The sequence below is a fragment of the Aythya ferina genome, assembly GCF_964211825.1.
Source record: "Aythya ferina genome assembly, chromosome: 7".
Taxonomy (NCBI): Eukaryota; Metazoa; Chordata; class Aves; order Anseriformes; family Anatidae; genus Aythya; species Aythya ferina.
Window position 1 is genome coordinate 3,273,416 of NC_140302.1, and position 27,926 is coordinate 3,301,341.

General features: G+C 40.4%; 1 protein-coding gene across 1 annotated transcript in view; it reads left to right on the forward strand.

The window, feature by feature from the left end:
- Positions 1 to 9,855: 9,855 nt before the first annotated feature.
- LOC311439595 (uncharacterized protein) overlaps positions 9,856 to 27,926 on the forward strand; it is a gene marked incomplete at its 3' end in the record, with an annotated part of 72,496 nt that continues 54,425 nt past the window's right edge. The window contains exon 1 of the mRNA XM_084525488.1: positions 9,856 to 9,977. The remainder of the gene's footprint in view (positions 9,978 to 27,926) is intronic.

The window sequence follows — 27,926 nt, forward strand, 5'->3', positions numbered from 1 at the left end:
AGATTTTCTAGAGCTGTCATCCTGTGGTGTCCTAAGTCTTTTGTCTTTGGTTCCCTTTCTGACTAACATAAACGGTCCTTTTAGCTTCAGTCCTTGGATGTCTGTTTTCAGGTTGTAGAGTGAAGTTAATACTAAATCGTAAAGCTCTGTATATGGTTCCCATATGGTCAGTAAAATCTCAGGCTACCGTATTGGACCTACAGGCATTTAGAAGTGACTCGTGCATTTCTGTAGCAGCTGCTGATCACAGGCAACAAGCAGCAGTATCTTCCTGTCCTAACAGCTAATGTGATACAGTTTGCTCTCGTGTTCGTGAGTGTGCCAGAAATGGGTATCAGCACCAAAATTCACGTGACCTTTTGGCATCTTCTCTGCGATTAAATGTTTTTCTGTTCAGCGAAGAAACCTTAAAGGCCAGACTGATTTACCACTACGCCATAAAATGACAATTATTAGTGTGTGAAGAAATTATCTCGTAACTAAAATAAAATCAAAGAACATACCTCTTAAAATTTGAGGGAAAGATGTAAGCATGTATATATTTGCATGTAAGCATGTATATATTTGCAGGTATATATTTGTATATCAGAAGATAAATCTGAAGCAGTCCTTCACAGAGTTGCTTATGTTTGCTTTGTCTTCTGTCATTATCACTTGCTGTTTGCATTTTAAACAACTGCATAAGTATTTGTCATTTTCCAGTATGCTGTGAAATACAATCAGTCTCCACCAAGCAAGAAGGAAGTAGACTGTTGGACTGGTTTGGGGAACTATAAAGTCCTTGAACTGGAAAAATCTAGAAAAAGAAGGAATATCCCAGTACTGAATCTGAAATAACACATCAAACAGTTAATTTTTTATTACTGATTTTTAACTTCAAGATTTGGCATCAGTGTCTGAGTAGTGATGGTTCCTTTATTTTTTCTGATGCTTAGGGAATTTGACGTGTCTCAGCCTTGAAAGAACGCTTTTAAAATCACCTCTCTTACCCAAAAATGTTTTTGGGAGCTCTGATTGTTTTTCAAACGGTGAAGTTTCTGTTCAGTTCTCACGGCAAGCACCCAGACAACCTGTCTTCTGTCCTTTTTGCTTCTTAGCAGTCTGTCAGCAATATATTTCCAAGGCTTCAGTTAGATTGACATTCATGAGCAGAAGGTATGCATTTCACCTTCACCATGCCCTCCCCCAAATCAGCAGGGTGTTGTGCCATATACATAATTTATCTCTTGTCCCATGACAGTAAAACCACACAAGGATGTCTCTAGCTTTATCCAGGGTGACAAGAGAACGATTTTTTTGTGTCACTATTTCCATCATGCTGCTTATCACTATGCAGATACTTTGTCCATGAAAATTGTCTGACCTGTTTGATAACCTTTTGCGGGACACTGACCAAACACCAAATTAAGGGGTATTTTAGAGCCCAGTTTTTTGCTATCCTTCATCTCAATTTGCTAAAAACTTCAGTGTATCAAATGGCAGACAACCGTGTCAAGATAAAGAGATGGTTTTGCTCCCTGGTAGCATGTAGATTTTTAAGAGCTAAATGGGGAAGCTTTGTATGTGTGGCTGTTAACTCATCGATTAACACCTACGCTGTGATTGCCAACAGAGATAAAGAAATCTATTTTTTATCACTGGAAGCTGATTATGAGAAGCAAGACATGATTCTACTTCCTCCGAGGTCAGAGAGGAAATGTTTTATTGACTATCTGGTGGCTGGTCTTCTCCCCAAAGCAGAAACGAGGAGAGATCACATGCTTCAAACCATTCTCAAGACACACCTGTTGTGATTTTGGAAACCATGTTTACTCTCTGCCATACCACAGCACCTATGCAGAGCTTTGAAATTCAGTTTTTCAGAGAAAGGGAAATGAGTGATGTAAGCTTAGTGGGCAAGTGTTGTTTGTTTTACTTAACTTGTATACCAGTCCTAGAAGAGATACAGATGTAACCAGTGGCACTGTCTTCCATGCTTCCTTAGTCAAAGCACGCAAACCAATTCCTGTTTCCCAGGAAACTAGTGGGTCACAATAATTGCTTAATTATTTCTGGGTAGTAGATAGGAGTGTGAAACTCCTGAGCTCTGTCTCAGTCCTCTCACAGGGCTGTCACATGAAAAGCAAAGATGTTGTATTTTGGTTTTCTTTAAAAATGAAAAATGCGCATCTTTAAAACACAGCTTGTGAATAAGACTATTTTTTCTATGACGGATAACAAACCCCCTGAAAATTCAATCTGAATTCGATCTGAAGCAGATTCTTTTGATTTTACACCAAAATAGAACTGGAGAAAACATATAATTTTTGGATAATATGTATTAACTTCAGTTGTGTAACAGTTACAAAAAACATAACCACATGCAAAATTTATATTAAAAAAAAAAAATAGAAATATGTTTCAGAAATTAGTTTCTGAAATCATTATTAATAGTTTTTTGGTTCAAGATTCCTTTTTTTTCCGATAGTTTTTGTGTGTGTGTATGAATGAAACAGCTTGACAAACTGGTGTTCTTTTGTATGACTGAAATGTATGACAGGGGTTGGCCTGTTCTCCCACGTGCCTGGTGACAGGACGAGGGGGAATGGGCTTAAGTTGAGCCAGGGGAGTTTTAGGTTAGATGTTAGGAAGAACTTCTTTACTGAAAGGGTTGTGAGGCACTGGAACAGGCTGCCCAGGGAAGTGGTGGAGTCACCATCCCTGGAAGTCTTCAAAAGACGCTTAGATGTAGAGCTTAGGGATATGGTTTAGTGGAGGGCTGTTAGTGTTAGGTTGGAGGTTGGACTCGATGACCTTGAGGTCTCTTCCAACCTAGAAATTCTGTGATTCTGTGATTCTGTGATTCTGTGAAATGCATAATTTTAAATGAAAGTGTATGCTTTTTTCTGCATGTTGCTCGTTGCATGGTTAAATGTAACATTGCTTTTCAATGGCAGTTAAAACTTGAAGAAAAAAACAAAGCAAACAAAACCTATTTCCTCTTGATAGTGTCTCACATTTGGATGGCTATTAGATTATTACTATCTCACTTTGGAAATTTTAGTGTTTCGTTGTAGGATAAAAGTAAGTTGTTTTTGTAACTGTTGAATAGGGTAATCATTTTTAAGTAAGTTTTTAAAGTTCTCACAGAGTTAAAAATAAATATGCATTTAACTACAAAATAATTGAGAAGTATGATAGCACAGCAATTACTGAGAAAGTTTTGCTCAGATTATGATTCAATTATTATTAGTCAATTGCAAGAGAGGATTTTGCAAATTGTAGTACGAGTTTGTAAACCGTAGTTACAACACCAGTCACAATGCAGGAAATTTTATTGCTGGGAAAGTAAATACATAGTTATGCCTCAGTGGCTGTAAAATGTTTCTGTGCTGTGACTGAGACAGTCCTATCTAAAAGCAACCATCTTCCTATTTTGGAGTTCAGTTAAGCCTGTATTATCTGCAATGGAGAGGAGAAAATGTCCCAAAGGTCACTTTCATCCTGTTGCATTAAATAGGAGGCCTATGAAAATGGATTAAGAATGGTACTTAAATTGCAAAAGCATCATTGTAAAGTGGATTGGAAGTGAAAATAGCTTTGGGTTCATATTCCAGTTATTGTGCCCATTAGACGCTATATTGGTTAAAAATAAAAAAGCCTAGCAGTGAATTGTGGTGGATACATGTGAATCACTTATCTATTCTACTGCATTATGTATTATTCTAGTAGCATAGCATTAGCATTACTTGACTTGAAAATAACATTTCCTTTGATTCTCTGACATTTAAGTCAAGAAACAAAAAAAAATTATTTGTACTTAGGCTGAAAAAATATAGGTTTATTCCTTCCTATTAAGTTCTTTAACCAAATTTAAGGAGGAATACTTTTTACAAAATTCACTAACGGCAATAGCAATATCAAATATACACAAAGATGAAATACAAATTTATAGGGAAAGTTGTCAGTGGCAATTTTCTTCTCTGTTTGGAAATCTTCTGTAGTTTATTGTGGTAGAATGACCTGTTTCAACTTAATTTGTAGTTATTATATTAAGTAGAACGCTCGGAACATTATTACCGAACATTGGCAAACTGGAGAACCAGAGCAGTTTGGATTTTTTCATTCACGTATTTGACATCTTTAACTACGTTGCTGCCATTCCATGGGCATAAATCACAAGCAGTTCGCTGTGGCGTGTGGTGTGATGATCTGTAACGTGCTCGTGCTGTGGGGTTCACCTTGCAGCGGCACTGGGACCAATTCAGACGCAGCTCAACCCGAGGGGACTGCTCTGCAGGGCAGCCAGTGAGGTCCCCATCATGCAACCAGGGCCAGCTGGGGACACAACCAGGACAGGCTGTGCATACCAGAGGGAAGAAGCTTGCAGGGCTGGTTCCTGGGGCTTGAGAGGCCAAGGAGAGGCTTGCAATTGGGGATTTCCATGGCAACAGGCTCGTAGGAGCTACTAAGGCAAAAAGGGAAAGCGAACGCAAGGTGAAGGACAGAAAGTGCCTGGCAGAGGTGGCGGGAGGAGGCACTGATGAAAGCCGTCCTAAGCTCTTGTACGAGGTCTTGAAGAAGCCCATGGCTTTGGGCTGTGACACCCTGCTGGGGGCACTCAGAAGGCTGGCAGAAGGGCTTGCTGCTGGTGCAGAGGCGAGGAAGATGTCTGGAGGCCTGGGTGGACCTGTGGTGCTGCAAAAGGTGTGACAGTGTGAGGGGCTGAGGCTGTAGGAGCCGGCTGTGCTCCGTGCTGGAGGGCTGAAGGCAGCTCCATGCCCGTGTCTCCTCGGGAGCTGGGCCCGGGGGCGGTGAGTGTCTCGCAGGCGCTTGGGTGGAGAGCTTCAGTTTTACCTGGGGAAAGAAACTGCCCTCGGTTCAGACTTGAAATGTAAAAGGTAAAGCAGCACCGTGTGTCACTTGGTCGGTCCTATGTGGGGGACATCTGCTGGAGCTGCTCTTTGAAGAGTGCTAGGAATGGTATTAATGTAAAAGATAATGGTATTAATGTAAAAGATAATTTCTATCTGCTATTAATTATTTAAAAAGTGCTGATGAAGGGAACAAAAAAGATTGAGTGCAGTAAGTACAGAAGTTAAAAGATTTCCCTGGAAAGGTTTTAATATTTGATGCTGAGATTGTTTTTACAAGCAAGCCTACAATCACAGGGGGTATTAACTAAAATGGCCTGAGAAAGGTATACGAGTTCCCTCTCCTCCCCCCGTCCTTGGAGCCAGCCGATTTGCTTCTTGTTTTAATTTACATTGAGCGGCTGTGGAAATATGCAGTACAGCTTGCTCCTCCTCCTCCTCCCTGATGTGGGTTGTGTTTCTCTGTGATCACTGCAGCGATGGGCTTAGCCTCTGGGAGTGGAGTTTACCTCCGCAATTTATTTTTCTGTTTCCAATTTCACCCTGTGAATTTCCTGAGCACGGTTGCCTGGATGGGGGTGGCTTGCTGGGGGCTTGCTGATAATGGAGGCCTCAGGGTGGTCGGGGAAGGAAGGGGAGGAGATGTGCTGTTGCTCTTACAGCCGAGAAGGTGGCAGCCTGTGAGCAGCAGAGCCCTGGCTCCCTTTTGGCCCAGCTAACCCTCAGTCCTTAAAAAAGCTGTAGGGAGGTCACTTGTGGGGCGAGCCTGGGGCTGGCCTGGTGGTGACCCTGCAGCTGGGGAGAGGCAGGTGCCCCCTGGATTTGGCCATGCCAGCACAGGACGCACCAAGTCCTGCTTTGCAGGTGTGAAAGGTAAAAAAAAAAAAAAAAAAAAAAAAAAAAAGGCCTCTTTGGGGCTGGCTCATGCTGCTGATTTCACTGATTGCCTGCAGCACTGTGGGGCACATGGCGGAAGGTGGGAACGCACAGCCTGAGGTGGCTGTTCGCCAGTGGTGTCCCATGCTTGGTGGCCACTTGCCTGAAGCAGATGCTTGCCCGAGGCTCTGCGGTTGTGGTGTGCCTGGGGTGGCCCAGACGTGGTGGCAGTTTCCCTGAAGCTCCCAGCGGGTGGCAGCCGGTTGCCTGAGGTGGCTGATCGCCTGAGGCGCCCTGCACAGGAGGCAGCTGGTGTGCTGGCTGTAATCCCTGAGAGGACACTGGTGACCTGGGGAGCGGTGAGAGGGAAACAGTGCTGCTGACATCAGAGAGCAGGAATTACAGTGCCAGCTGAGGTGAGCAGGCCAGCAAGGGGCAGCTCTGTGCCTTCTGCTGCCTCTTGGATGTGGAGGTGTGACATGGCCTGGGGGCCCTTGAGGACAGGAGGCGGGAAATGGCCCCAGCATGGGGTGACTGATCTCGTGCCCTCCTGGGGAGAGTGTGAAGCTTCATGGAGGAGGGCTGACTTGGCAGCTTTCCTTCCCAGATCTCAAGGTCCGTCTCTGTGAAAAGCTCAATATTAGGTTTTCCCACAAGTTCTGCTGCAGATTGGAGTCATCAGATGTACTGAAGGCCGCACAGAGAAGCAATACTGTCTGCTAAGTAACACAGTTAGTGATGATATTAGGAAGGAGTGTTTCTCCCCAGGTGCTGCCTGGCCAGGCTTTCTTTGCACTAACAGACTCCTTGGCATAAAAAGACTCATGCGTTTGTTGAACTACTGAACAGAAATGCAGCGTGAAGAAGAGGAAGGCCGGGGAGGCAGCTGCAACAGCTGGCACAGCCTGACAGAGGGAAATAATGCATGGCAGAACTTAGAGAAAAAAAAAAATCCCTCTAAAATATACTTTGTATTTCAGGACATGATTTAGCTAAGCATCCAAAAAGTAGAAAAAATGAGAATCTGGTGGTTTTTTTTTTTGTTTTTTTGTTTTGTTATAGTTTTATGTCATGGAAAGAAATAAGCTGCTCTAAAAAAAATATAACGTTTTTCTAACAGGTTTGTACTAAATTTGACAAGTTAGACTTGAATCAAGGTAATTTCCAGGGTGAGAAAGGAGTGAGGACTACCTCATAACAGTAAAATAATTTCAACCTTCAGAAGAAAAATAAAATAAAGCAATTTAACACAAAGGACATAAAATTAACACAACTTAAGAAAAAGCATTGAAATATGCTTTGGAAGCACTGCTTTTTACAAATAACCGTTGTGTTTCTTGGTATCTGAAGATAAACAGGCATTTTGTTGAATGGAGATGGTGGTAGTTGTCATTTGCTAGTGAGTTATTTTAAATTTCAATCACAGGCAGAAAAAAGTTGTAAATAAATAACAGTGCAAGCTTATTTTAGACCTAGAACTAGGCAGTGTTAAAGCTCTTTGAATGCTCAAGGAGGGAGGAAATCACTGAAGAGAGTAGAGAGAATAAAATATGAGGCTTCAGTAAACAAGGCAGTGGAGAGAGGAGGAGTGAAGGTGTGTGTCCAGAAGGCCCTTGCAAGTTGGGAAAATGGTGATGGAGAAGAAGCTGGGAATGGATATCAGTGTATGAAGAGAGGTGGTGACCAGATAGGAAATCACTGAAGGAAAGATCAGGTGAGGAGTGATGCCAAGCATAACAGAGTCACAGGTGACTGAAACTCTTTTGTGCTGGATTGAGACAGCTGAATGGGGGTGTGCCATGCTTATGTTTCCCTTAGTATTCCCCAAATGCTAACTATAATGTCAGCCATGATGCCTTCACTTCTTTGATTAGCACAATATTTATAATCAGTTTGTTGCAGGCTTGCAAGACAGGCTTGTCTCTGTTCTCCAAGCTTGTTTTCCTCACGTGACTCATCAAGTCTGAATTTGCTTGTATGGGGACAACCTTTGAAGACTTATGCAAAATGTGATGGTTGTTGGCTGCTTAGTTATTCTGCATCACTGGTACTGAGTGGACGATGCAGGAGCTTTCCAGCTTGTGTGCTTTAGCTATTCTTACTACTGTGAGCAACATAAAATGGTAACTGATCTGTTTGGACAACATAAAATTCTTATCCTTGTCTTGTGTAAGGTTTGTTTTGTAAACATCAGAAAAACCTGAAAGCTCTTCATAGTGCAAAGGCTGCCTCACTCTCATTTTCCAAGAAAGAGAGATAGCAACACTCCCACTGGGACAGAGGAAGATGGTGCCCTTCTGATCTGCTGGGAATACTTAATGCTCTCAGCTGGCAGCACGCTTTTTCTAGCTGTGAGAGGGACCTGCCTCCGCCAGCTCCTGGGGAGACATCAGAAATGCAGTTGCTGCATGCAGAATCTCAGTAAATATGGCTAGCTGAAAAAAACAGGCAGGAAGTAAACTCATCAGGCAGGAAATAAACTCATTTTAGTCTTTCAGACACCTGGTCTGGTCAAATATCTGGGCAGCTTCATCTGAATTTGTGTGAGATTTTTAAAAGAAATTTCATTAATAAGCTACTGTTTCTGTGCATGTAGGTGGTCTCTCTCTGAATTGGCCAAACTTCATGGATGCCTTCGGGAGGGAAAAGAAATCCTTTTAAATCACGGTAGTAACAATCATACAATGGAACTCTCTTTTAGATGGTAGTTTAGATGGTAGTAGTTGCTGTGTTGTACAGAGGCGCATCTTTCACTACAGGAAACTCTAAAGTCAACTTCTGTTACACATGTAGATAACAGTATTAGTTCTGTTTTTTTATGTGCGATTGTGGGAAAAAAAATAAGGAAAAACAGTAAGAATTCTGTGATCATTGACTGGTTTGGTCTTGGCAATCGTTAAAGGGAATAACCAGAGTAGGAATATGTGAAATTTGACATTTCTTTACTTAAAAAAAAAAAAAAAAAAAAAAAAAAGAAGATAGGGAGATGCAATATAAGACAGAGCATGTTACAATAGTGCTATAATATAGCTATAATATAGCACAACAGCGGAGAGAAGGTTTTTAGTTAGCTCATGCCCCAACTTCAGGCAGCAATTTGCTTTATTGCCCACAGGATCAATTGTAGAGATGACGTAATCAAGGAAGCTTGAATTGCTGTCTGCATGCTGCTGAAATCTCTGCTTGTGTCCATAGTTAGATAAGTTTTCCAGCTTCCTGCAAATACAGGTCATTGTTTCACCCGGTGCTCCTTTATCATCTTTGAGAAAAGCATTGTTAACAGAAAGGCGTCCCATCATCTGAAGACAACAGGGAGAGGGAACCTGCTGTTTCTTCTGTTATTTCAGTGGTTTATTCTTCTTTCTTACCTGAGTTTTGTTTCTTATCATGTTTTTAGGTAATCTTGTTAATGTTATTCTGCAGGATTTAAGAGCCATGATACCTGTATATTTTTCTTAAAGAAAAAAAATGTAATGAAGGCAGTTATTCTATTTTTTATTCTTTGGTTTGTTTCCTAAAGACTCTTCTGGGCATCCTATCCAATTTTCCATCCTTAAAATGTGACAAGAAGCCCATGTGCAGTATTTTGTTACAGGTCAGAACGCTGCCTCAGAGATGAGCCGAAGCTCTTGCTGATCTCTGGTTATTTCTCTTCAGGCAACCAAGGATCACACTGAAACTTGGGTAGAGTCACAGCTGTGTGAGGCAATGCCCCCCCCATAGATGTGGTTGGCAACCTTTTCATGGGTTTATAACTTTATGTTGGGATGTAGTACTTTTTTTTTTTTTTTTTTTTTTTTCTTTTACATTAATGCTTATGAAACATCTGGGCCCATTCTGAATGCATGTCCTTTCTTGACTGTTTATCTTTCTGATTGTGTTTGATGGTAGTTTTATTTGCAGGGATGTAATATTTATGCTCAGACTGTAAATAGAGTGGGACTGGTTCCTATTAAGTCATGATTACCTTAAAACAAACAAACAAAAAACTTTTCCCTTTCTTCTTATTTTCAGCACTTAATGTAATTTAGTCAGTTTTTAATCCATTAACTATATACTTTAGGGCTTTAAAAAACTTAGACAATTTTGAGAATATTACATTTCTGTTCTTGCCTTTATCAGCCAAACTTGTAATCCCATCAAAGAATGAGGCTTCTTTGACTCTGCAGGAACTGCTTGAGAAAATTGGCTTCAAAGACATCTGGAACAGCTCTGCTGCTTGAGAATTAAAACAACGTGGAAAACACTGTAAGTAGAAGAGACTAAGCAAAGTGTAACTTTTTCAGTCATTTAGTGTTTTCAGATATATTTGCTGGTTAATGGTGTCATCTTTTCTAATTGTAATGTGAATGTTTAAAGGATGTTGCAGTTTAAAGAACGTTGTATGACATTTTTGTAAGCTTCACAGGTCTGGGCTTTTTGGCCATTTTTTTTTTTTTTTTTCCAAATCTTGGGGTTAAGAGTAGTATGTGGCACCAAAATGACTTGTTTTCAGTAAGACCATTTCCATGTAAAATGTAAAATGCAAAAAGTTCATATTTTTAACAAAATGGATGCTGTTTCACTGCATCACTGTTTCATACCTCATGATCCTGAAAAATCATAATGTTGAGTAAACTTGTTTCATCTGCAAATATTTTTCCTGTCTGTTAGTTGAAGTCTCAAACTTACTTGAACTTGCATTTTAGTTTTTTTATTCTCATACGTCTTTTCTTTACGAGTATCGGAGAAAATTGAGAACCTCTTTAGAAATAAGTTAACAAGTTTTGGGTTTGTTAAACCCACATATATGTAGTAAAACAAAACAAAAGGCCATAACTACTACGTTCTGTAACACAAAGGAATTTAAGCAAGTATGGGAGGCAGAAAGCACAGTCATAAGGTAACCAACCATTCTCTTGCCTGCATATCTATTTAATATTAAGGTAAGAATAACACGAATTCTAAGTCTCCCACCCCTGTTGTCCATCAAGCAATTAGCAGATACTTCAAACTAAAATTACATTCTGAGTATGCACAGACAATACAAAGTCAACATCAGAGTAGCAGTGGTTTTACTGTTTATTTTGCATGTCTTTGTTCATGTGATTTATTAATTGTGATTTTTGTTACTTGCATTTCTTTTCCTTCCTTCTGTTTGGCTTATTTTTCCCTGTGCAGTGGTAAGTACCTAGAATGCTCTCATGGGTAATTCTGTTGCCCACTGAATACTTTCTTCTGAGATGAGTGTGCTTTAGCTGTGTAACTACCAGAGACATACGCTGCCACCCTTGTTGTGTAAAGGAAATCATCTATTTCAGTCACTTTTTACATATTTATCAGGGCATGGCTGTCTTCCATGGTAATCTGGTTATTCCTGGACACACTATAGCTTCAGCATTGGTATAATGAAACACAAAATGGGAAGTAGAAACAGTAATTAACATGCAAGTTGATCGTCTCCAATGTCTACAAAGTAGCTCAGTAGCTACAAAGTAGCTCAGAATTTGTATGGTAAAGTTGGTAAGAGAAGGCAACTTACTCTGTTGTTTTGGATTAGTCCGAAAGCCTGCCAAAAGCAGCGCTTCCTTTTAATCTTTGGCTTTTTATATGAAGATTTGTTTTCTTGATTGCTTTACAGGTATCAGTGAACAATCAAAAGTTGGAGTCTAGGTGGGTGTTAGAATCTGCAGTTGGCATATAGGAAAAACAGCTTGCGTAGGGAGGAGACTGTATCTCAGAATGGATGGTGAAGTACATTCGTAACTTTCACTAGCTTAGAGTCCAGTACTGACTCTGGAGGTGGTCTGATCCTGCTGCTTTCAGTCCTGTTTAGAAACAAATGGGCAGGAATCAAAGCTGGTGACATGAGTCAAACATCTCTGTTTGTGTGCCATTGACAAATGTTCTCAGGAAATGAAGCAATAAAAATTTGAGGTTGAGACCATACAATTATCTTGGGATTGGCAGAATAGACTTCAGACTGATTGACCATGTATGCCATATCTGGTTCATAGACATCAGTGTTTTATAATGCTGATTCTTATCAGTGGAAAAAGAGACTAAGAAGCATAGGGGATCCTTGTATAGCTTTATGTAAGGGACTTCAGAAGACTTGTGAAGTGTTACAGGCTGAAATTTATAAAAGGTTTTGAATCTAAAGTTCAAAGGCTTTTTTGACCCCTATAATAAACACGTGTTATTTCAGGTAAGATGAATTAAGCTGGAGAAAAGGAAGCAAAGGGATCAGAACACACTGTGAGCTATCTTCTATCGGCGCTTGTTCACTGTAACTATTTTGGTTAATGCAGGTATATCAGCCAAAGACCACTGGAGCTAGCAAAAGAATACAGACCCCTGTGGCTTCAGGCATGTATTTAGAAATGAGAAACATATTCTTTCAAGTCAATTGTTTTTCCTTTCAACTTCTTTAAAATTCAGGATGCTTTATGATTATCTGACATGAATATTTTAAAGCAATTTTAAGAAGAAACAGAATGACATGACTAATGTCCCAGCATGTACTTAACTTAGCATATGGTTTATGTTTCCTGGGGTTTCTTTATTAGCTCATGAAAGGAGATAGTGGTAATTCTGTGTATATAGAATTCAGAAGGTTTAAATTCAGTCTTTTTAGAAGTCAAAGTGTAGAATTGTTTGTTTAGTAGTCTCTTCCCGTATTGCTGGCAAGACTGCTTTCTTTGTTTTTTGTTTTTTCTTCAACAAGTCAGTGAAAATTGAAATAGGCTGTAGTGAGCCAAACTATAAAACATGTATGGACATTTATTGATAGCAGTCCCTGTGCTCTACTCAATCACAAAGATAATAGAAATGCTTCACAATATAACCTGAAGATTTTTTTCTGACCCTTTGCCATTTAGGAATTGCCCAGCCTCTGTGGTAGATGTTCATTTATCTTTCCTATTTCTCTGTAGGCTTTATATTACTTTTTTTTTTCTTTTTTTTTTTTTCAGTATATAACATAGTACCCTTTATGTGTATAATGGAGATTTTTGACAGTTTCATATATATTGAAATCTTTCCATGGGGAAATGATTTAGTATAATGGGTTTTAATGTTGTTAGGATCAAAATCGAGCATATACTTTTGATCTGGTTTGTAACTAGCCCCATGAAAAGAATTCTCATCAGAATGTCAAAAACCTGTGTTGGAAGTTCTATATCTTCTTACTTCTTTAAGTCTGGACACAGATGTTTCACTGGAAGGGGGAGCTAGGGAATTCTATTACCTACAGCATCTTTTAGGAGGATAGCATTTAATTTTTGCTAAAGGAGTTGAGTTTTGCATTATGTACCAGATTGAAAGAGTAAAAGAAGAAGGGAACTTCAAGGTGGGTGAATGTGTTGTTACCCAAGGCTGTGGGTGACAGGCGGACTTTACAAGTCTGATGGTCTAGGATGCACTGAGAACACCATGATCATCATGTTGTCTGTGAAGGGTCAGGCCAACCTCATGTGACCACACATAGGTAGGTAAAGGGTACTGCCATTCTTCAGGCAAGATTAGAGCATGGCATCAAAAAAAAAATAAAATTCACAAATTATATATACATATATACAAAATATATACATATTTTTTTTCCCAAGAGCTGCTAACACAAATGCTTCTACTCTTTGCTCATAAATTGTGCTATACTGCCTGCAATCCAGAGAGGATCCAGAAGGAAAAGTAAGACTTCTCCTGAGGATTCCCAAGGTAGTGCAAAGTACTGCTGTAGTGGGAAAAAAGCTGGATTTTGCCCCCGTGGTCTTACCACTTTCTAGGCTTAATGTCTGCAAGAGGTCTGATGTGTCTGATTGCTTGGTCCTGCTGTTATGCATCACTTGAACAAATGAAAGTTCTTGTTGTATTTCACATGCTGACCCTTGAAAAGATCAGGGAAAAAAGGACTGATTTCAGCAAGTAAATGACAGGACAGATTGGATGAAATGTCAGGTTCTGTTTTCTTTTTTCAGTTTTTCCAGTTGTCATCGGGGAGGGAAGCGGTTGCAAGAGGAGGATTGGCCAATGAAACAAAATTTTTGCTTGTTTTTTATTCTCAGACTCCACAAATGTAGGTGTTACTTCTCCACTTGAATTGTTTTGGCTTTCTTCTAGCAGTGGGGAGCAGTATTTTTGGTATTTCTTGGCATTTTTACCACTTACCTGCTTTATTTCTGGCAGAAAAATGTTAGAAGCTTACTTAGTCCTTTCCAGGCATCTGCTGCTGAAGTAGCAGAATTGTTTATTACTGTTGCTGAAGCATAGAGTAAAGGAGACTTACACCAGGATCTGTGCGTAGTTGGAGATCTGTGAAGGGGCAGAACCTTGAGGAACATGGGGACACAGTTGTGCCTTCTTGACCTCATGGAGAGTGTTAGTTCTGCCCTTGTACTTGAGACTGAGTAACAGCAAGGTAACTGAAGCATGTTCTTAGCAGCAGCACGAAACAAATGCTGCAGTGAATTAAACTTGGAACAGAAACACACGGGCTGACGGCAGTATTCAAGTCTGCTGTGGTTTTTAAAATGTGTGTACAACACTTGAGAGCTGTTGATTGTAAATGCAGGAATACACTTTGATGTTTAAATTGTGATGTGCCTCCCACCTGCTGTGCCTGCCAGCTCTGGTTCTGTAGCCACACACCCCTGGTGCGTGCAGCTCTGGGAGCAGTGTCTCTATGCCAGGGGGCTAGCAAAAGGCAGGGGGCCGATGGAGCAAACGGGAGTGGAGCGCTGCCTAGCAGTGATTCAGCACACGGACAGAAATCCCTAACATTCCAGTCCACACATGTAAGCATCATCGTTTTTGCAACAGAGGTGAGTTTAAAACTAGGCCATCTCTCTCCATCCGACTCAGTCTTCTCTGTCTTTTAAACTGTGTTCACAGTCTGTGACACTTGTCAGTGTATGAGTAGTCAGAGCAAACTTGTTAGAGCGGGGTGTTTTTAACTGGGAGAAAGAACTGGCTACTTTGGAACCATTTGAGAGTTGAATTCTGTCGTGTAAGTTTAGGAGTCTTAAGAACTGATAGCAGGATTCCTCAGTGGAGTGCTGAGTTGTGGAAATTGAAACTACAAATTCTGGATGATGGCACACAAACTCTAGTATCAGTGGTGCTGATATAAACACCTTGAACATCTAGAAGCTGAATTTGCAGAATCACAGAATTTCTAGGTTGGAAGAGACCTCAAGATCATCGAGTCCAACCTCTGACCTAACACTAACAGTCCCCACTAAACATTCACCACTAAACAAAATTTAGCAGACACAATCACCTCTCCCCCACCAGATAAAAACACCGTCAAGCAAAAAAGCCGTAGTATGAACAAGGTGGGTGATGAAGTAAAATGGTATAGAATTACTCTTGGATCCTGAGGTGTCCTAAAAATTTTACTTGGGTTAATGCTTTGTGATTAGCTATGCAGATGTACCAGAAGATTTCTAAGGGGTGCCATATTACCCTGTTGCCTTTTTGTCCTTTGCACTTGGATTGATATTTTTCTCCCTCAAGGTGAGATAGCTGTACACCCCAGTCTTATGAATGCTTAAATATATACTCGATTCTATGCAAAGACTTAATTGCTTGCCTAGCTGTTTGCAGTACCACACCCTTAATACCTGTCAACTTTCTCATGCACTGACTCTACCCCCAGTGCCTCAGAGAGTTTAAGGCATCCCGTGGTGAGTTAATCTCTTTTTGCTCCAGCTCTTGGTTATTAGAAGTAAAAGGGAAAAGAGATTTGTTCAGGTTAGATTAAAAGAGAGAAGGACAACATAAGAGAGAGACAGAAGAGAAAAACAAAAAAGGCGTTTCAGGTGGTAGAAGCACTGTACGTGGCCGTACTTGACATCATAAAACAGCTGCCTGCAAAACATGAAGCATTTTGTGGTTAGGCAGAGAATTTGGAGGGATGAGACAATGTTGATAGAGGGGAGAAAAAAAAAAAAAAAGGAAAATCCAGCATTGGAGGTATTATGAAACATTAATTCATTTATAGTCTGATGTGTGAATCTAGTCAAATTTTCTGTCCTCAGAATGTAAGTGACTTTGGTGCTGGTTATTTTTGTGCAATAAAGGAGCAAGTTTAAATGAGAGAGGAATATCTCCCTCCTTTTCCGTTTTTCCTCCTGAAATACTGGTATATCAGTATGATCTCAGCATGCGTTTGGATTTCCACTGAGGCCCTTTACTTTATGTAGTATAACCTAAGAACTATTTACTTGTATATAATATATACTATGTGGTATATAGTAAAATGTGATGCTATATAAACATTTAAATCTTGAATTTTATTGTGTTAGATTAACAATTTAGGATTTCTCTGTCCATATCTCAAAGCCAAAGCCCACCTATGGTTTCTCACTGTGTAATTTTTAACTGTCATGTTGGTTGTTTCTGCTAGGGAACTCGGTGGAAGATGAGGCATATGCTTTCTTCTCAGTGACAAGGATTTGGGGTTCTGCCTCTAAAAGTCAATCTAGATTGGGATCTGACTCAAAAGCTTGTCAGACTCGCTTGTAATGGTAAAAGCATTCCATTTCATGTTGTCGACTTTTCATTACTCTGCATCACAAAAGGAGTTCACTTCAAATCTCCCGTGTTCCTGAGCTGAATTAAATTGGCTGAGTTCTGGTTTGAAGTACTATTTGCTCTCTGTTTGCTAGATGGACCCAAACTGTTGTTGTCTTTTATCCTCTGAGAGAACTTAAGGTGAAAAAATAAGTGAATATGTTTTTGATAATGAACTGGAGGAAATTGTATGTCGCATGACAACAGAAAGCAATCACAGGAAAGAACAATTTCTCCCCACTCAAAGAAACCTCAAAAAAGAAGTTTTCATTAAAGGAAGAATCATCTATAATCTTAGCTTATTTGTCCTCTTCCAATGTAGAGCTTTCATCAGCAGCCTTCTTCATCCTATTTTTTTGTTCAAAACAAAAATTAGCATATAATAAGTTAATAACATCATTATTATTATACATTAAGAGTAATCATTGGGTCAACCACTCGGATGTAAACATTGCTTGGCTTAAAGAGAATGTTACTTATTTGTTCTTTCAGAAAATCAGTGGCCAAAGAAGCAATCTGCTGGTCAGTGTGTTCCTGACTTCTGAGTAGGGCAGCCTTGCTTTGCTAAGGCTGAGAAACTGATCTCAGCATATTGAAAGATGGTTCAATGCGATGACAGCTGGGAAGTAATACAAAGTTTAGAGAACGCTCTCTGTGAATGAAGGCTGAAGAAATGTGGCTTGTTTCTGCTAAAGAGGGCTGGCACGTGATAGGGGTTCTCGGGGCATGGGTTCTTTACAATTTACAGTCCAAAGAGTGGGAAAGTATAACTAATATGAAACACAAATTGGGCTTCTGGGAGGCTCATTTAATGCCCTCTTTCTCTCCCTCCTGGCTATTGCTAATGGCTGCGCTTCTACTAATTTTATAGAAGAAATTCACCTGAATTAGAGCTGAAGTTGGTGATGATGTTTACCCCTTCATGTGCTTAGGTGAGAAAGCTCTTGAAATATAAAGAGGATTTGAATATCTCAAGCCTCACCTCTTCTCTCTTTAAGATGACAAAGGTGCAAAAGATGACCTTACACAAGTTCCGCACCCAAACAAGATCTGCCATAGTTTGGCTGACAAGTACATGCCAAGACTACCTTTTCATTCTCTTCATTCAGAAGTTGGTTACCATTTAGTGGTTCAGTAACTAGCTTTAAAAAGTCATGAATATATTTTTTTCTGATTCAGAAATTGGACACTGAGCCAGGTGTCCCCTGAAGGCTTTAGGAAACCTGAATTCTAAGGAGGTAGCTGAGACATCCAAGACAAGACACTTGACTTAATGTCATGACATTAAAAGTTCCCTGCATTAGACTTCTCTGACTTAAATGTTTAAGTCTACATTTACTCTCATGACTTTTGTCTTAAATTTGTCCTTCTAGTCTTCAGGAGAACATTCTCCCATTTCCCTGAAAGACAGAACCTGCCTTATGAGATTTCCATGCATAACTTTGAGCAATTTACATAGAAATGTCAAGGTAAAGCTTGCAATTGCTTTACCTTGGGGGCTCACATATGGTAAACAAGATACAACAGGAGTTGGGTCATAAAATATGAGTGTTCATGAGCTCAAATAAGGATTTTCTTTCTCACTAGTAAAAGTAAAAGGCTTTGTTTAAATTAATAATCTTATTAATTGCCATCTGACATTAAATGGCAGCTGTAGAATGTGCTGAGAATTAAAGATAACCTACTTGACCTGTTGTAAAGCAAATTAATATTAACAATCTGCCTATTTTTCCAAGTAATTAAGCAATAGTGATCAAAGCTCAATAGTTTTCTTGGAGATAAACGATAGCTTTGGAAATTAATGGTGTGAGGTGAAAGCAAGGACCATTAGCTGTAACAAATTGTTAAGAATCCAGAAAACACACTGGGCTGAGTCCTTCAATTTGTTTTATGATTATTATATACTGCTTTTTCCTTGACTTTTTTTTTTAGAAAACAAATGGTTATTTATACACGCTAATAGTATAAATCCTCAAGAATTAACATTTTGATAGTATAAAGCTCAATAAGGAGTAGGTTCCAACCATGGTCAGCCTTTGAGAACAACCACGACTGTTGCCAGCGCTGCTACCTACAGACTTTGCTTCTCACTCTTTTCACCAAGTGTGCCAGGATGCATTTTTTTTTTTTAATTTATTTTTTTTGTCATGCTGCTTTCACTCATGAAATTGCTCCTACGAGGTGATTAAAGCAAACCAAGCTTGTGGTGTTTGCAGGATCAAGTCCCATTGCCTTCTTAGTGCCTGGAAAAAGAAATATATCTGCACTTTTACTCTACTTTTGCACACCAGGAGAGACATATCTGACATAATTTTCTTTTTAAGAATTGCCCTTAGACAGTAGTGTTTTCAGGACCGATGGTGGACAGCAGAAGTATCTTGGCAGAAGCTGGTCACCTGGCTCTTTGCAGCTCTCTGGGAGGAATAGAATTTACTGCATCTTCTGAAGATTGCGTTCTTCAGACTGAGTTGAACTTGGCACTCACTGCAGTCAACAACATAACTGCTATCAAGTTCTCCATTGCAAAATCAAGATGAAAGCTCTTTCTGTATCTCTTTCTTTTTTTTTTTTTCTTCTTCTTACAATAGCACAAATCAGAAGTAATTTAGGTGAAATCAATGGAACTACATCTCAGAGAGGTGACTCAAATCCAAGCTATTTGCCAATTCATGCTTCACTTACTCTACCACACTTCACCATGGGAATACTCTTGTTTCAATTAGGCATGCTGTAAGAAAAACTGAGATTTCGAAACTGTTTTTGAAAGATTTTACTGAAGTTTTATCTGTGGGAGGTAGACAGACATCCTTTGTTCCTTTTTTTTTTTTTTTGTCTGGGTCGTAACTGGACACAAGTTCTTGACAGTGTTTGCACTAGCCTTCTGTTTTTCAGACATTCCTTTACACTGACAGCTAGAGAGTTTTAATAATAACCAGAAAAGAACATCAGCAGTCTGTTTCACACCACAATGTGAAAGATGCAAGCCTCTCTAATAATAAGATCTGCTTTTCAACTAAAAATGCTCAACTCATATGTCCTGCTTATTTCTTCTGTGCATAGACAGAAAGCTTTGTTTCTAAATTTTTGAGAAATTAAAGAAAAGCCTGTTTATTGACTCTACTTTTTTAAAACTATGACTCTATTTGAAGGCCAAAATAAATCACTAAACTCATCACTAATTGTTTCTTCCTTGACATGCAACCAAGCACTTTGAGAAGTCAGGTGGATGGAATTTTTCTTTCTTCCTGAATGAATTTTTCACTGCAATTTCTGTTTCTTTGTATTTTGGTTGGGGGTTGAGATGATGGACACAGTCTGTAATTTTCTTACTGAAAACCAGCCAACAAAAACAAAACCTCTTTTATTTTAGTAAATATTACCTTTGTTGCTGATGTTTAAATGTATTAGTGGAACAGAACGCAGATTTTCCTGAACTTGAAGATGGTACAAGTCATGTTTTTCTGTTGTAGGTTGCACAGTACACAGTGGGATCCTGCAAACATTTAAGAATACGAATAGTTGTAACTAAAAATGCTGAAAGCCTGGAAGCAAAGGCTAGTCGTCTTCTCTTCGATTGCGGTGTGGATTTCAGTCTGACTAATAATCACATAGATTTATATGCTGTGTGGTTTGTATTGTACATTTCTTAGTATGTTGTTTTGCGCATACTGTTTTGTGTCAGTCAATCCTGTCAAATGTTCCCTTGAAGATGTAATTTATGTTCCTTGTGGCTTTGTAATGCAGCGTATGAGAATTGCTGAGAGGTTTAACAAGGGCGTGTTGGAACTGTCTGGAATCACAGAAGCAATCGGTAGCATTTTGCTTGAGGTTTGTAACCCATTTATAAAAGCCTACATGCTGTCATCCTGTACATTTTAACAGCAGTGAAAAGCTGAGCCAAATTGGAAGTTGTTTTGTGGTGCTGGTAGGGCAGAAGTGGAAAGCTCAGGGATATCTGCATGAGTCCTGAGTCAGGTGCCCTATTAGTGTGATCTGGGGTGATGTGGTAGCGCCTGCCTCCCCATGGGGTGCTGCACGGTCTTGCTGCTCTATTTGCTGTAGGCACTGCTAGTAGTATTGTGGAAGTCGGAAGAAGCAACAGCAGTGTGTGGCAAAACAAATTGTCTGTAGTAAAAGCAAACCTCAGTCTCGCATCAGCGTGGAACTCCAGTGTGGCATGTTTTCTTGCAAAGTGAGAAATAATGAGGCCGTGTGGCGGCCAGATAGCTCTGCATTGCAAGTACCTTCCATTCTGCTGCCCTGTGCCAGGCAGGGTGTTAGTGTGCTTAACAAGTGCTGCAAGTGTTGGTCAAAATGCAGTGCAATAAACCAGCAGGGTTTCAGGAGCACAAGGAGCTTCCTTCTCTGTAGAGCAGAATAACACTGGGAGAGCCTGGATAGTGCTAAATTCAGAGTTCTCTGACAAGAAAAAAATCTGTTATCCCTATACACTTTATTTCCTTCATCTTAACTGCTTTATTACTTCAGTCCTGCCAGGTGTGGTGGCTGTGCTTGTTACACAGCTTCATAAAAAGGCTGCTGTTTCTCAGCTATTAAACTCTGGGCTACCCACATACATTTTGCATGTAATGTTGCTCAGAGAAGACAAAATTTCCTTTAGAAAAAAGAACATGGAGACATCTCTGTTCTGCCAGCAAGTCACTGAGTTCAATCAAGTAACAGAAAAATGAAGGTTAATGCAGCTGCTTTGCAATGTGTTGCATTGTACAGAGACTCCAGCTGTCTACATATAGTGCCCCGTGTTACGTGGAGGCAAAATGCAGCAGAAAGAATCAGAACGGTGCTGCTCTTGGCTTTGTAAAGGCACCAGTCCCCCCTAGCTGTTCCATCTGTCCCCAGACAAGGAGTACCACTACCACTGCTGAGGTGGTCAAGGAACAAGTTGACTGGGGACACTGCAGAGACTGCCTTGTAAAGGGGGATAGCATCTGCTCTTGTGCTACATAGGCAGGGCTGAGTAGAACTGGTACAGCTGCCTGGTAACTGGGTGAGAAACTTAAAGGTGTGTCAGTGAATGCTGGCACAGTCCTTCCCTTTGGTCCTGTGAGATGTAACTTTTCAACCCTCTGGACTGACTGCATTTTCAATACGGTTAGTTAGGCTGTTGTGTCGCTCTTGGGCACAACTGCTCGGTCCAAAGCACCTTTGCATTTTTCAGGCACTGGAGCTTTCTACAGTAACAGCTCCAGAGCACATACACCACAGAAACACTTAGCTTCCCTCCCCTTCACCACAACAACCATTTCATCTCTTGCCTCTTCTTGGAGTTGAATCAGAGATTCCAGCTCCTCTTGTCAAGCACCATAACACATTCCCTTTTAGAACTTTCCTCAGTGGGAAAGCAATGCAAGTGCTGCCATGCCCCTGAAGCATGTCTTGAAGTTGTTGCACAATGAGGTGAGGGAAGAAAATGGTAGGTGGTTGTCAGACACCTTGGCTGTGTGCAGTACATTGCTGACAATGAATGGGTTGTCTGTGAAATTTGTGATTTAAATATGGTTGAGGTAATGTCTTGACTGCTGTGGTATCCACACTGATGTGTGATGATAAGACACATTTCATTTTGAGATTTGTAACTCTCTAGTACTGTCAGTAATACGCCACTTACTCAGACATTCGCTATGGTAGGAAATGCAGAAGCAAATGTGCTTTGTTCCTCATACGTTATATTGGTATGAAATATAAAGGTGAATTTATCCAGCTCCTTCAAACCAAGTGGTTCTCTTGTTGAGTCTCACAGAATTCTTTTCCCACTGCTAAGTTTTACTGCAGCAGCTTCCATATCGGGAACTTAAATAGTATTATGCAAGGTATTATGAAGTTCTGCCCCTTTCCTCAATAAAAAAGCAGTGACTCGTCTTCCTTCTGTTACTTGCAGTAAGAGAAATGAATATTAGATGACAGTATTGTGAAACAAAGCCTCTTGAAATGGAGCAGTTGTGATTTGAATGACTGTTATTAGAGTCTAGGCTGCTGGAAATTTGTGCTGTTACTTTAACTCCTATTAAAACCATAGAAACACATACTAAAACTATAGAGTAGATGTGAACATCATATCCACACCAAGTAAGGCAATTTCCCTTCACTTGAGCCCCCGTATTTTCTGTACTGAACCTGAAATTTGCCTGTTTATGATAGCTCTCAGCCTTGTCTGCAACTACCGCTCATACAGAACTGCCATAGAAATGCTGGCAACTTCAACATTGGGGTTAGACTGCTTGGGTTATAATAGGCGAAAGGACTACTTGGCAATTACTTTTCTAATTTTTACTTCTGTGAGCCTCTGAAGCTTTCCTCAGGACTGAGGGAAGAACAGGATTGAAAATATTTTAATTCCTTTTTTTGTATGAGGAATGCTATTGGTCTTTCCAAAAACTTCATTAACTTTAAGCAAATGTTTGAAAGTTCTGTAGATCAGTGTTACAGAAATTGAAGTTTTTGTTTGAGTTGGAAAATTAGGGTGCTATTTTGGGTCATTGTGCAAATTCAAAGATGAAGGCAGTTTTTTCATTTATTTTGCCCTTTTCCAGATGTATGCAAGTTCTAAGGCCTGTTGCTATTAAATCGATGATGACAGTAAAACTCTTTTTGATTGAATTAGGTCAAGACCAGCTTCCTGTCTAGGAATGTCTGGCTACCAGACTTTGGGAAAAAAATCGATTTAGACCAGTTGCTTGTTTGTGTTGTTACAGCAAAACCTCTCATTTACCAATTTTGGGTAGGTTTCAAAATTCATTTTATCCTTACAAGTAATTATATTAGAAAGAAATTATCAATTTTCCTTTGCGCTTGATAGGGAGTTGTAGACATCTTTGAGTCATCTCAGGTGTTTAGCAGCTAGTAATCTGCCAGGAGCTCGCTTGTCAACATCTGACTCTGGCTTCCCTGGCTGGAATCTGGACAACTTGAAAAGAAAAAGGTAGGGGCTGGAAACCCAAGATGCCATTTGTGAGCATTTGGTTCCGATGGCTCTGTGCTCGGGAGAGGCTTTTGGTGGTGCCTGCTCACAGCAGATGGGAATGCAGGCTGGGGAGGGAGAGGAGGATGCCCAGAGTCCCCGTGCTGGCTGCCTGTGCCCGATGCCATGAGCTGGCATTTGCATTATCTGATTATTGCAGATTGTTACAGAGTGCAGCTCTTCTTTGCTGCCTGGAATAACACTTCAGCCTTGCTGTTATCTGCGACTCTTCCCAGAATTTTAAATCAGACTTCTGACTGTTATTTTAAATGTTAATTTTTGTGTTTTGAGGTGCCTTGCCCTCCCTCTTGACCCCTTTTTCCCTGGCACTGCAATACAGTGCTGCTGAACGTGTTTTCCTCAGTTGAGCTGTTAGTTAACAGTTGCATATTTATAAGTGCTCTTTATGCTACAGGGAAGCTAAAAAGCTAAGTTTGCTGTGTAGTCCATTGCCAGAAACTCAAAGAAACAGAGTCAACTCTGGGAGTGTGCCATGGCAATCAGCATGTTACCCAGGGAGGAATATTAGCCAGATTTATGACTGTATTGAAGGAAAAAAAACTGAGGGGATGTTATAGGCAAGTCAACAGAGGTTTGAGGCCAAAATGGCCTCAGTGGAACACTGCTCTAAAGTTGTTAGGACAAAACTAGAGGTGATTGTTTCTCCCTCTGCGTGCAGTATCACTGCCCAATGCACAGCCTTTGGGGCACTGCAAGTAGCTGAGGCAGTCAGTGCTACTGGCTGCAGAAGTATCCAAGCTTCTCTCTGTTGCGGCAGGGTGTTTGCTTCTGGGGTCTGCTGTGCATCTGTGGCCCCCAGGCTGCCAACGTGCTTGAAGAACTAGTTGCAACGTGAGATATTTGCGGAAGATTTGATGGAAAGGGAAAGACAGCTTTGTAACAGCCTTGAAAGTGAAGACAAGTAGCATACATTTGTGCTAGGGAAGTGAGAGCAAGGACAGGAAAACCAATGGTGATCCTTTATTGCAGTGAGGGAGTCCCATACAGAAGGGCTTCACATTTGTTTCCTGCATGACTGTATGGGAGATGGCGTGTCTTAGCCCCAGCACCGAGAACAACTGTAATTCCTGCACCCAGAGAGCACAACCACCCCCTGTGCCCACCCAGTAGTAACCTGGTAAAGCCACAAGACTGTAATCTGTTTTTTGTTCCCTCCCATATAAACCAGCAAACCGTATGTGTTGAGGAAAGGAGCCTGTGGGAAGGTGCGTGCTGCTGCTGCTCTTACTGTCTGTGCTGACAACACAGTTGAAATCAGCTCAACTTCTGGTACAGTAGGCTGGGCATACGGAGTTTGAGGGAAATACTTTTTTTTTTACCCATTTAGACACTTCTAGTGTAGATTCTCCTTAAGCAAATCCATTTGGTAGTCCTGTGTTCTTGCTTAACAGCAACTGAAGTGATCGGTGGATTCCTGGAACGCAAGAGGAGACTGCACACAGAACTGTTTGCTTTATTAGCTAAATTAAATGTCTTCCCCGCCTACCTGACTGCACCTGCAGTGAAGTTTGCTAAGAAGGTTCTTCAGTAGTTACCTAGTACGTGCTTGTGTCAAAAGACCTGTATAGGAAGGGGAAGATTTTATTCCTCAGTCTGTTTTAATTCGGACTCAGTTCCTCTACAAATTTTGTTTTGGGACCTGCACAAACAAACTCTTGATGGCAGAAAAGATAAGTCTTCTATCTGAGGAGGTAACAGCGAAGTGTGGCATTAGCCAAGACTGACTGTATCAGAATAGTCAGCTGCTGGGAATATCCAGGGGTCAGAGACAGGCAGCTCCCAGCTTTTCATTGAACAGCACACTTGGGGACAAGCTATGGGTGTGCAGGTTCTGCACGCAGTATTAGCATCTGCTGTTCTTTCAACTTGAATCTATTTATTTTTGTCTTGAGAAGTGTGGGTGCATGTAACTACTGATGTTTCCTTGAACTTTTCTCCTTTTTATTTGAGAGTTGTGTGCTGTTTGCCTTGTTTTCAAGGGCATATGCTTTCAGAATGGTTTACTCAATGAATTAAATGATGTGAGCTGGAAGGATTGTTGACATAAAGGTTCACCAATGTATGCATTTTATTGTGATCTTTGTATGAATAGGGTTCATCAGCTCAAAAATCACTAAGTATATTAAATCTATCTTAAGGAATCAAAGACCCTTAAGTAGAAACCTTTTTTTTTTTTTTTTTAAAATAATCAAGAGGTTTAAACAACTGTGGCATATAGCCTTTTTTTTTTAATTGTCTGAATCTAAACTGATCAGTAGGTGAAATGGGACCCTTGATCCCTTGCGCTGATTTTTTTTTTTTTTTTTTTTTTTTACTGCACAGGCGAGCTTTGTAATTTCCCCGGTTATCCTTCTTTTTAGGCAATTCTTTGTTCTTTTTTTTTTTTTTCCCTCTATTCCTCTTCCCCCCCCCCCCCCACACCCTCCCTTATGTCCACCTCTCACAGCACCAGAGGCTCAGGGGAGAGATTGAGACAAATAGTGATGTGCATCTAGAAGTGTAGGATGCAGCCCTGAAGCTCTTCACCCTCGTTTTGCTTGGATAACTCTTCAATTAATTTTCTCAAGTTATTTAACTCTAGGTGTAATCCTGAAGCATTACAGCATGAAGTCATTAGTCATGAGCAAAATCCTGGCATCCTCGTAGGCCCCAGATGTGAAAGCTCCTCCTGCTTAGAGAGCTGAAAGCTGCACTGTCACTGTTGAAAACTGCCTGGGACTTTGCTGCTTCTTGCATGTGCCATTTTTTTATCCCTCAAAAGTGCCCAATAAAGCAGACCAGTTTGTTTATCCCTCAAGAGTGCCCAGTAAAACCAAGACCCTTTTCTGGTGCTGATCTCTGCTTTCTTACGAGTGAAAAAGGAGAGATTTGGTAGTGTTTGTTGCTCTGAAATGCTGTCAAGGTGTATTTCAGATGGAGGAGGCATCTCAGATGACTGCAGAGGTTCTGTACAAGAACCTGTACTGTTGAAATCCTGGGGCTGCAATGCTCAGGCTGAATACTGGAGGGTATGCTTACATTGCTTGTGGAGAGCGTGGTGGTTTTACTCTGCTGGGCAGCTGAACTCCACCACAGCTGCTCTCTCACTCCCATTCCTCAAAGGGAAAGGGGGAGAAAACGCAATGGAAAGGGCTCAAGGGTTGAGACAAGGACAGGGAGACCACTCAACAATTATTGTCATGAGCAAAACAAATTCAGCATAGAGATATTAATATGATTTATTGGGTGTTACTAACAGTGAGAAACTCAAAGCAGACTGACAGTTCCTTCCCCCCCCGCCCCACCTTCTACATCTTCTCCTACCCAGATAAATGACTATGTTTGGAAGTAGGATTTAGAGCTGTATTACTCTTAGGTGTGCTACAGTTACTACTTTATTTCCTGCTAAAGTACTGTAATGAAGAGTAAAGTTGTTACCATGCTTATTTTGAGGAACTAGGAAAACAGTAAATCTCAATTTATGATGTCTCATTCTGATACCTTTTCTTTCCAGAGCCTTTACAATGGCCTAATAGTAGGGAGTAACTTTAAAGAGGGCTCAAGCTGGCTGAGGCTGCCAGAGCAGTGTAAAAGAGATGTAAAAAGACTTAAGAGTTAGTATACTATAAGGTTTTCTTATATAATGCCATCTTGACCCCTTTTTCCTTACATCAATTTAGTCCATATCTGAGAAGTGAAGTGTTTCAGAAATACAAGCTTCAGTTGGTTAAAAAAAAAACAACACACAGAGATGTAAGCATCCAGGCTGAAAACAAAGCACTGCTTTTATGATGTTGCTAATAAAAAACATACTGGGGGGGGGGGGGAGTGGGGGTGGGCTGAGAGACAAATAAGAGTATATGTTAGACACAGTTCTCACCTGAAGCAGATACTGGTCTCAGGGACTATTTTTTTAAGACTAAAGCTGCTAGTAAATCAACAGGGGGTTCTGGTCTTTAACATTTGATTTAGAGGCAAGAGAAGTAGTTAAAGCTAACAGCTGATAATCTTCCCTTAAAAAGTTACTGTGCACTTCCTTTTCCAGTAGCAGTAAAATAAATCCTGAGGAGAGAGGCATGGGTCATGTGCAGGGCCTTTTGGAGTGAGAGGGTGGTGAGTGCCAAAACTCTCGCAGCTGGTGGCTTTGTCATTACTTCAAGTCACGATCTGCATTCGTGAAACAGCCACTTCAACCTTGATTATGGAGTCACTGATAAATCCACAAAAGCTTATTTTTCTAATAGCATAAAGGTGGAAATTACATGCCTGAAGTCAATTGGCCACAGCATGGTGATGTTTTTTAATCACCATTCCAGCCCATCTTCAGTTAGTTTTGCCTGAAATTCCATCACTGAGGTGAGAAATATACCAGTATTTTGCATATGACACCTTCCCAGCTTGGCCCTGGGCTCGTAGTTGACTGGAGTTTTTTAGTTAATTACTAATATATTGACTGATTTTCGTATATTCCACTGGAACTTAAACATGGGCAAAGTACATCACAGGAATTGTGTAAAATCTGGTCATGTGGGTCTTACTAGAAAGTCAAGAATTTAATAATCCAGACAGATGCTAAGTGACATTTTCAAAAGCATGGAGGTGTGTAGCTCCTGTTTCAAAATAGTTCCAAAAATCCCTTCAGTAGTCGCTTGTCTTTTTTACACTTT